We start from the raw sequence: 10,529 nt of genomic DNA, 5'->3' as shown, positions 1-10,529 counted from the left end.
CCGAATACATTCATTGAGTACTGGAAAAGGGTATTTGTTTATATAAGACAAATTTCAAATTGCTAAGGAGACTAAACTATGAAACCATCTTTTTTAAGATTGTTCCCGAATAAAAATGAAGGCCGTAATATTGTAACTTCGGCTAGGTGACATGCGGCGTTTGACTGTTGAACCAATACACCATACACGACAAACATAAGCATCTAAGAAAGGGAGTTCCATAGAAAAATTGTTTCAAACATTTCTGAGCAGTCAAACACATAAATAAAAAACTTCCAGTTTTAAGTCATAAACCAACTCATATTTTTTTCGATCTTCTATCATCGACTGATCTTCTTTGCGTTCCTACCTCCATTAATTTTTTCCAAATGGTAAGCGGGGTGAACTCTTCCAGAACCCGGAAGATTCTTACATTCAACTATGATGTTCCCAAATCCAAATTTTTCTCTATGACAAAACCCAGCCCACCTTGAACGGTTAAACCCTCAATGACTACACAAGTATTCTGTTTGTAGACTTTGTAATCGACACCCCATGTCTTGCCATCCATGTTAAGGTTTATTTCTGCACGTTCTCTAGGAAGGTACTTCCTCGGGAAGCATGTTGGGATTGTCTGCATAATGAGGTTATGATCAGAAATCGAAGTTTTATTAACATATCTCCAATCATATACTCTTACTTGTTAATCCATGGTGTCTTCCAAAAGAGACGCTAAGTAGTTCGACTCCAGGGACTGAAACCAAGGGAATCCTTTCCCTACTTACTCTAGTAAAGGTGAACTCGGACAGAGTTTGGTTAACTCAGCTTGAGAACGGCTCTGCCACCGGGCCCAAGCCTGAGACCAACCTTAGTCTCGAGTAACTAACGTAGTCATCTGGTTGTCTGACTACAAAAGTGATAAAGAAAGCATCTGAAGAATCGGCAATTTTTACATCGGATGGTCGGATGTAAGTATTTCGAAGAATTAAGTATAAATTGAGAAGCTTACCAAACAGAATCTGCGAGATACATGCGTCTCACACATGGTTACTAAAAAGTATGGCTTCTTACTTTCTTTGTATGCAGCTGCAATTCTTTTTTTGAGACTGCTTTTAGGCTTTGATTCCAATAGACTTCTTCATCTGAAACATTTTCATCAAAAGAATTAATCAGAAACTTCAAATATATTTGTATAAATTACATAACAAAGAATAATATTTGACCTTCTTCGCTCATTTCTGCTTCTATTATTGCACGGACAGAAGCTATTGGTTGTGTTTTTCGCAGCTCAACATGCTAGTAGTTGTGATCCTTCCACAGACAGCTCTCTGTGCTGCTCCTTCTGTCGGTTTGCAGGATGAATAACTCTTTCAGAAGTCCAACACCTCTTTCTGTCCCAACAACAAAATCAGAACAAACAAATCCCTACAACAAAATCAGAACAAACAAATCCCGAAGTAGTTATTTACCTCCTTCAAGAATTGATCTTTGAGAGTAATAGATGGGTTGGAATCGAATCGGTGACCTCATCAAGCTCAAATATAGTGATAGCAGACATTTTCTCTTTGTGCGAAATTAAATTCATATAACCAACAGAAAAACCTGCAAGATCAAAATGTATGCATAAACTGTCATACAAATTATTCTGATATGATATTTAGCCAACAATCTAATCAAATTGTAACTGATCTTAAGGAACTAATTCCCAAATTGTGGTTTTATTCAGCCAAAAGTAACGAACCTTTTATCTCGGAGAAAGGTTTATAGATATTTCTCATCGAACTTGCATGTGGCTCTTTTACGAAATCAAAGAGTCAAAGTGTATCACTCTTGTATGGAGTTCTTTCTTCAGAATATACTACGTACCTTATATTCAACGAGTACATAACCTTTCAAGTCTATTTTATCAGTTTCTAACACGAGTTTATAAAATCCTAATTTTATTTTCCCTATATATAAATCTTTGACATATACCAAAGTTTCTTTTAAAGTATTTATGATACCTCTTTTTCTCTAACTTTAAATAGAGTCACCAAGTTTTATAATTGAAAATCCTATGCAGTACAAAAAGTGATAGACTAATTCTGGGAGCTTTATAAACGAAACTTAAAATTTCAGATATTTTTCTAAATAATAAAACTAATGAAGTTGTTTTTCATTTCTTCCTATTTTTCTACTTCCTCCTCGTGTTCCTCTCCTATATGTTTCTTCTTCTACTTCTTTTTGTTCTCCTTCATATGGAAAAGCATCATATAATTTGGAGGTATTTGATGGCGGGAAAGGTAATAATTGTTTTAGATAGGAAGAACCATGGTTCCCATTGTTTCGAAAGATTTTCTTTTATTGATCTTAAGGGAGGCATCTTTAACACTTATTGGGATGCCTTTAACACTTATATATCATATGAAAAAGTGTTTATTAGTTTAAAAATTAGCCTCAACATGTTTTTAGTTCAGAATCTGGAGAAATGTTATTTCTTGAAAATTCTAGAGAAGACAATTTTCTAAAAAGCTATAAAATTCCATGTTTATTGGACAAACAGTAGAAAAATGCGACGGTTTTATAGTAGGGTTTTATGAGGGCATAGTGAAAAAAGAAAGATTAGTTAAATGCGTTCAGTATTATTTCTTTTTTCAAGAGAAGTTAAACAACAAAGTTACCGGATGAAAATGATGACTCATCTTGTAAAACTGATTAAGAAAATACCGCTTATCGTTAGATTTACTTGCTCTTAGCATTAAATCTAAGAAAATGTATATTCTTACTATAGAGATTGCGAGTCAACCAAATGGGAGACAAATTCATTTATATTTAGAAAATACATATTTAAAACTATTATACATTGTAATTTCACTTGTTCATATGATGAAAACTCATCGTAGAGATATGTTTATCAATTAGTCGATAAAGTGCCCCTGGAGACAAAATTTTCTGGCCTCGCCACTGTATGGAACTTTGGTTTCCACATATAATGTTGAGAGATCGGTCTACTTTTATTCAGCTTTTAACTGTTAGAATCTAATCCATTTTAATGTATTAAAATAAGGTGATATGCTATATATACAATTTTCTCATTAGTAAGACTGTTATTCCGAAAATCTCGATTGAGTAAAAACGATTTTTATACTTCAATTAAATCTTCTTTCCTATCAAATGATTTTTACTAATTTTGGTTTGTACGAAAATTGTTTAGCCAACTTGATTTTCAAAATAGCCGAAACAACCATAGTATATTATAGAAAAAAAAATCTAAAAGTCAGAAAACAATGCAGACCTTGGTTTTAGATTAATTGCTTTCTTGTTCCACTTCCTTCATTAAACCATTTGGTGGATAACCTATACAAGAACAAAAGTGTAGTTAAAGAGGATTGACCACTCACAAAATATTTCCCATGGTATATATATATATATATATATAAAACTAGGTTCATAAGAAACGTTCTGCTAGAAGTTCTCAAGATGAGAGCATGAGTATGTACGATAAAACTTAAAATGGCTTTGAAGTCGAAGTTAATAAGAAACGTTCATAAGAAACGTTCTAAACAGAAGTTAATTTAGGGTTCTTTGGGTATCAAATTCATAAGGTTTTGATTTGGTTTGATTCATCAAATAACTTAAAATGGCTTTGAAGTCGAAGTTGAAGATAAGTTGAATCAAATCAAGCAAATGAAAGTGCCAATTCTAAGCAAAATAAACAAAAGATTGCTAAAACATTAAAACTATATACGATAAAAGACGAGATTGATGAAAACAATCATAAAAGAAAACATCCTAAGGAAACATCCTAAGATCAATTACTAATAGAACTAGTAAGAAAACATCCTAAAAGAAAATTATTTGTCATGAAGATAAAAGACGATAAAACGAAGAAAACTAAACACAGATGAACGACAGAAAAAAAGGATAAAACTAAAAACAAAGAAAAAAAAATAGAGAGAAAAGAAAGAAAAAAATAAACCTTGGCTAAGCTGGAGTCCTTTCTTGTCTTCGTTCAATCCTTCAATGAAGAATGTATAAAGTAGCAAAACTGAAGTTGTTTTACCAAGGTTAAAGGGAAGATAATGAATTGTTTGATGGAAGAAGATGAGATTGATGAAAACAAAACAAACCTAACAAAGTATTTATAATGAGATTGCTTCTTACCTAAGATCCATCTGAAAGATCTTGCAACAAAAAAAAAAAAATCCATCTAAGAGATTATGCACCATGAATGTTAAGAAATATTTCTATATTCTTTCCCTTTTGAAATAAAGATCTTGGAATTAATACAGTCAAGGAAATAGTTGAATTTTAACTTTTTAAAATTAGAAATAATTTACAACCTAACGTCTAACGCATGTAAAAAAAGAAAGATATTAACGTCGCGAATAATAAATGTAACCGTGTTGAACCATGATATTTGAAGGGCAACAGATGACCTCAAGTCTCTATAACCCAACTCAGCATTTTAATCTTTGCGCCTTCGATTTTTAGTCATCAAATTTATTATTATGTTACATTTTGGTGATATGTTTTTTGTTTCTAATGATTTTAATTGAAATCGGAGTCCGTTTTACTCTGCTGCTTGTTCCATCTTGGTAATGAAACTGGTTGATGTTTTTGGTTGTTTTTCCAAACAAATTGACCCCGTTTTAGCCTTTTAGGTATGAAAGTGATTTGGGTACACCTAAGGGAAGAAATCTTTGTGATTTGAAATATGAAATAAAATGAAATTAGTAAGTATCTAAGTTGAAATAAAAAAGAAAAAAATTATTCAAATTATATACGCATTAAGATATTTTGGATTTGGTAGTAATAAATTTTGGCCGCGGCTTTGGGGCATAAACAATAATCTCCGGGGAATAAATTCTTTAGAAATCCATGTTTTTCTTTACACTCTCGGGGCAATATTATTTTTTAACCCAAAAATTAACTTGATCAAACATTGCCCCCTAATCTTCATCTTCTTCTCTATCACCACCACAATTTCCCACCACCACCATTTCCTCTTCTTCTCTCTTTTCTCTTCCTCTCTCACTTATTGTTACTATCTCTCTCGTTCTCTCCCTCTCTCTCTGTCATTATCTCTCTCTATTGTTCTCACCATCTATGTCTCGATCTCTCACTGTTTCTCTCTCAATCTCTTATTGTTTATTGATCGATCTCTCATTGTTTTTTTTTCTCTCTCACTCTCTCAAACAAAAATTTTATGGCTACGGAAGTTATAGGGTCCGCCCCTGAAACTAATCTAAAGAGAGATATGTCTACACCGAGAGAGATGAGAGAGATCTACAGTAAAAGAGAGAGAGAGAGAGAGAGAGAGAGAGAGATCAAGAGTGAGAACGACAAAAAGATAGTTAGTGAGAGCGAAATAAAGTGAGAGAGAGGGAAGAGAGAAATAATGTGGGATAGTGGGAGAGAGAGATAATAAGTAAGATAACGAGAGAGAGGGGGAGAAAGAAGATGAAGAATAGGGGGCAATGTTTAATTAAGTCAATTTTTGGATTAAAAGAAGAATATGCCCTCTAAATCAATCTTTATTGACTAATTCTTTATTCCCCAGAGACTTTTTTTTTTTTATTCCCTAAAGCCGCGGCATAAATTTTTCTGACCCGATAATTTCCGTAGCCATAAAATTTTTAAAATATTTGTTCGTAAGACTGGCCTTGAACTCATCGTAAAGGAAAGTGGTACATCTGTGATACATTTCGAGTGTTTGCTATCTTGAGGGAAAATCTTGCACAAGTAAATCGAGTGGTGCACCATTACAACGGGATGTTGCACTATGTACAAAACATAAATTGCCCGTGTTTGCAACCTTCAAATTGACCCATAAAATCAGTGGATCATGAGAGTCAAGACAACTTACGTTCGAAAAAAATGTAACTCAAACCAAAACCCTTACATTTGAAAAAACCGTAACTCAAACCAAAACTCTTGACCACACTTCACCACTAAAATAAACAGTTACTCAATACCCAAAATTTAAACTCAAAAAGAAAATTCAAAGTTATAGAAAATGGAATCTCATTTTTCCCTAATAATAAGATACAAGTATGATGCGACAGATCAAGAAGCCGAAGATCCAGTGATGTACAAAAATTCAAGATATTCGGAGATCCAAAAAATTGAGTTTCATGTGTTTAGTGTATCTCTTGTAATTATCTAATATTTTTATTAGATAAATATTATCTATTTTCTTACATTAGTAAGGAAACTTAAGAAACTAAGAACCTATAGTTTACTCTATAAAGATATAACTTGGTCCTAGTCTTGGCTATTTCAGTTTATCTATCTGATTATCAGATTTTCACTATAGTAAGGAACCTCTAATTTAACACCCCCATTGCCTATCAGGAGAAAATCCCAGCTATAGGTTCAAATTTTCACTATAGTATTTGCATTGGTAGACGATGGGAAGAGATTTCTCTCGCTTAATATCCGCCGACACAGTCATCTTACGTCATTTCAGTTTCCATACGTTTCACTCTATAGTCATCTAATTTTCAAACGCCTCTAAGGTTCGACCTACTCTTCAATTTGGCCTCAACATTGTCGACTAAATGTGCACTACTATTTGGTTACGGAAACTGTGGTGGTTGGAATTTGTGTGTGGATCTGAGGTGAAGATGGAGACTAAGGACAAAAATCAATTTGATTTATTTTTGGACTAAAAAATAAATATGCCCCCTAAGTCAACTTGGCTTTTCTTTATCCCTAAATCCGTGGCTAAGTAATTTCGAGTGAATTTTTTTTTTGTTCCACGAACTCGACCGCCATTGTTCCCTCCTCTTGCAATGGTCGCCGAAAATAAGTGTATTTGTCGACGGTGTTTAGCTTCTGAAAATTGGGTAGAATACTAAATTTTAAACTTTTTGAAGTTGAAAAGACAATTTGTATTTTGTTTAGTTAAAAATCCCATTAATAAATCTAACCATGCAAAACGGTTATATTTGAAGTGGTAACAAATAATCTAAAGTCTTTACCAACTAAAATTCTGAAACTTTAACTTTTTCAGATCGATTCAGCCACCAAATTTATAATTTCTTTTGCAAAGATGTAGAGGAGATGGTTTCTTACCATACAAAATTTTATGTTCATTGGACAACAAAAATATCATTTAAGGCATTTATAGTTCTTCCTTTATTTAAGGTGGTCAATACGTGGACAACCATTTATCTTATACGGACAACTATCTTTTGTGGACAACCAAAATAATTAATTTTTTTATATGAACACCAGTTTTTAAGGGGACACTCTCTATTATTTTCACTCAAGTCCTCTTAGAATTAGATGTATTATTTTAACACCTTCCTCTTTTCTCATAAACCCTAAGTAAGTTTGGTCTTCTTCTACTACTTCATCTTCATCATCAACCCAAAATTCTAGAGAGAGAATGTTTTTTGGAGAAGATCATCAAACAAAGGGAAGAGAATTGTTGAAGGATATTCCTAACCAGAAAGATCAGATCTAAAAACCCTAAAACCGTAAAACCCGTTAAACTTTCAAAAACTAGAAATTAAAAATTTCAAAATCCTAGATTTTTTTACAAACAAGTAGAGTTGCTCGTGCTTCGTGGAAAAGCGACAAAACATACCACGAAAAGTGACTTTCCAGTTTCGTAGATTTCCTAGGAAAATTTGGCAAGACAGAAGGAAACTTGCCACGAAAATCTAGCATATTTCCGTAGATTTCCCACGAAATTCTGGGAATTTCTTCTTCACTTCGATTTTTTGCCTTGAAATTGTTTTGTATTCTTTCAAACTACCCAAACGAAAATACAAAATAAAAATAAAAATGTTAGAGTTTTACCTCATCAATGTAGGGTTTGATTAAAACCCATCTAGGGTTTAATAAAAACCCATCTAGGGTTTGATAAAAACATAAACGGAAGTAGTAGAAACTATAGTTCACTAAAAAACAAAGAGAAGTGGTAGAAACTATAGTTTACTAAAAAATAAGGGAAGTGGAGATTGATAATTTTTATCTTCTTCATTCATCTAGGGTTTGATAAAAAACAAAAGGAAGTGGTAGAAACTACAGTTTACTTTTAGTAGCCGTACAAGAATAAGAATTAGACTAAGAAGAAGGAAGAAGAAGAAGAAGATGATGAAGAAGAAGTCAACTTAGGTTTTCAATTTTGAACTATTATATTGTTAATGGTCCACAAGTTAGTAACTGTTAGTATTTAAGACTTTATGGAGTTGTCCCCTTATTAAATCAAAGTCAACTAAGTCGAGCATAATTGACTCGCACCGGACCCGAAAATAGTTGTCCATATAAAAAAAATAGTTGTCCATATAAAAAAAATAGTTGTCCACGTATTGGCCACCTCATTTAAGAAGTTAATACTCAATTAATTGTTCAATTATGTATCATTAGGCAATCATGCCATGTTAATGATATCACGTGTCCGTAGATTAGAGAAATGCTATCTTTACAACCTCAAATCAGGAAAAAGCAACTAGATTGACATGGATCCTACCTGGCATTTTGGATTTAAAAATATACTTATTATTTTTTTTTTGACAAAGAAACTTTAATTTCATTAATGATGGAGTACATCCAAACATCTTACATGGCTTTGATAACATCATGTGTTTACAAATGCAAATTACAACATGATGATTATAGAGAGCACTATTACTGCCATAATTACACATACAAAGACCTCTAAAAGGCCATTACTAAACCCTAAAAGGCTATTCTAAGACCCTTAAAGGCCATTACAAGATCAAGATCTTTACATTATTTATACCATATAATCACAAATTTTTTACATATGGGTTATGAAGACCACCCATATGAATCGAATCCATGATCTCTTGGATTTCAGAGTACTATACCTCTAACACAGTGATTGGTGGAGAACTTTGAGATTTGAAGAGTATGTGGAATAAGATTGTTGATCAAATACAACATTTCTTCTTGATTCTTCTCTTTATATTTTGTTGCCGATTCATCTATCCTTGATGTCGATTTTGCTTTTCTTTATGTCGTAACCCTAGAAGAGATACAGGAAAACAAATACTACCTTCATGAGAGAATAAACCTTGTATTCCTTCCAACATCATCTTTCATATTTTCTTCAACCTTTTGTTACTCCAAAACTATGGTTAGATCTAACAAAAAAAACAATAAACTTCAATATAAAAAGTATATAGATCTCACTCGGTGAAGGGTTATCCCTTCACCGGTAAAGAGATCTCACCCGGTGAAGGGATAACGGGAAAGCTTTGATTTTTTTGGGATTCTGTGGGATGCGGTTATGGAGAGAGAAAGCGGTTTTTTTTTAAGTGTTAATTGTTGAAGTTTCAATCAGCCCGACTATTATTAAAATATATACTTATTATTAGTCTTACACTTTTGATAAATTAGCCTCTGTTGCTTGAGATATTTTATAGGCAATGCCCAAAGCTGTTAAAGGCAAGCTTGCTCAAGGCAATCGCTAAAATGGTTAAATGCAATGTGTGTATAAGAGGCGACGCCTCCGTCATTATTTGACCTAACGACACAATTGACGCCGTTAGGTTGTCAGCGACAGACAATCTGACGCCAACGGCCTTGATAAATGAAAAAAAAACTTTTTTTCTTTTTTTTTTTCTTTTCTTCTCTGTTCTTACGGCAAAAGTCGCTTGCGGGATTTCGATCAGCGAACTTCTTTTTTTCCTTTTTCTTCTCTTATTCTTTGTTTACCTTCTTCATCCTATTTTAATCCCCCCATTTGCTTGAATTAGCTTTAAGGTTCTTCATTTTTCTAGCTCTTTCAATCATGACAACCTTTGCAGCTAAATTTCTTCTTCCTTTTGTTTTACAGTCAGATCCTCTTCTCTTGGTTTTACAATTTAGATTCAAAGCTATAGGGTTTTTTTCAGTTATTATTTGTGTAGCTCCCCAAATCTCAAATCTCAAGCTAACCGCCTTGAAATCGAAGATTTGAGACCTTCAAACTGGATCCACGAGCAACCCTACCATGAGTGCACAATCAAAACCTGAAAAAAACAATAGTTGGGTTAAAACCCAACTACAGTAGCTTTCCTCAAACCTACGTCTCGGATAGGCAAGCTTTATCCCCAATCAAGAAGGCATTGCATCCATATTCATTATTGGTATTATCTGAAATTTAACGTGACAATTAACATAATACAGCGAGATTTACCTCACATATGTAAAAACTAATAATTTATGTTCTTGATTATTAGGCTTTCAACGTCCTCGTATTCTAATCCAATACTAACTCTCGTACTACAACAATCTTTCTCCTTTTCAATAAATATAAAATGATCACACTTTTAACTAAGATAGACCTTTATAGAATCCAAACTTGACAATTAAGTCGATAAATCATTATGCCAAAAGACACAATCATCAAACTCTCATCGAATGATATGACAAGTTGGTGTCCACGTTGAATGAGAGTGTGGTCCACAAGGTCATCCATTATGTTAGCGCCGACCCCATACGCTCCATACCTAGATCGCATCCGGTAGAGAGGGTCGAACCAACCACAAAAACTCATACAACCCTCCATCAACTCAATCACATCACACACATAACAGTATCATACAACA

General features: G+C 33.3%; 1 long non-coding RNA gene across 2 annotated transcripts; it reads right to left on the bottom strand.

The window, feature by feature from the left end:
- Positions 1 to 316: 316 nt before the first annotated feature.
- Positions 317 to 4,205, bottom strand: LOC147565273 (uncharacterized). 2 transcript variants are annotated; one of them, XR_015237110.1, is made up of 7 exons: positions 4,123 to 4,205; positions 3,938 to 4,006; positions 3,254 to 3,315; positions 1,449 to 1,581; positions 1,203 to 1,370; positions 989 to 1,121; positions 317 to 613 (listed from the first exon to the last, which is right to left on the bottom strand). It is a non-coding gene; the product is annotated as an uncharacterized LOC147565273 (long non-coding RNA). The 2 variants fall into 2 exon arrangements; XR_015237108.1 differs by having other exon boundaries at positions 3,938 to 4,186.
- Positions 4,206 to 10,529: the final 6,324 nt, after the last annotated feature.

The sequence above is a fragment of the Eschscholzia californica genome, unplaced genomic scaffold (genome assembly GCF_041429995.1).
Source record: "Eschscholzia californica isolate CP2 unplaced genomic scaffold, dmEscCali1.0.p SCAF_1, whole genome shotgun sequence".
In the NCBI taxonomy this organism is placed as follows: domain Eukaryota; kingdom Viridiplantae; phylum Streptophyta; class Magnoliopsida; order Ranunculales; family Papaveraceae; genus Eschscholzia; species Eschscholzia californica.
The sequence above is the reverse complement of the archived record's forward strand: the minus strand, read 5'-3'. Positions and strand labels throughout refer to the sequence as shown.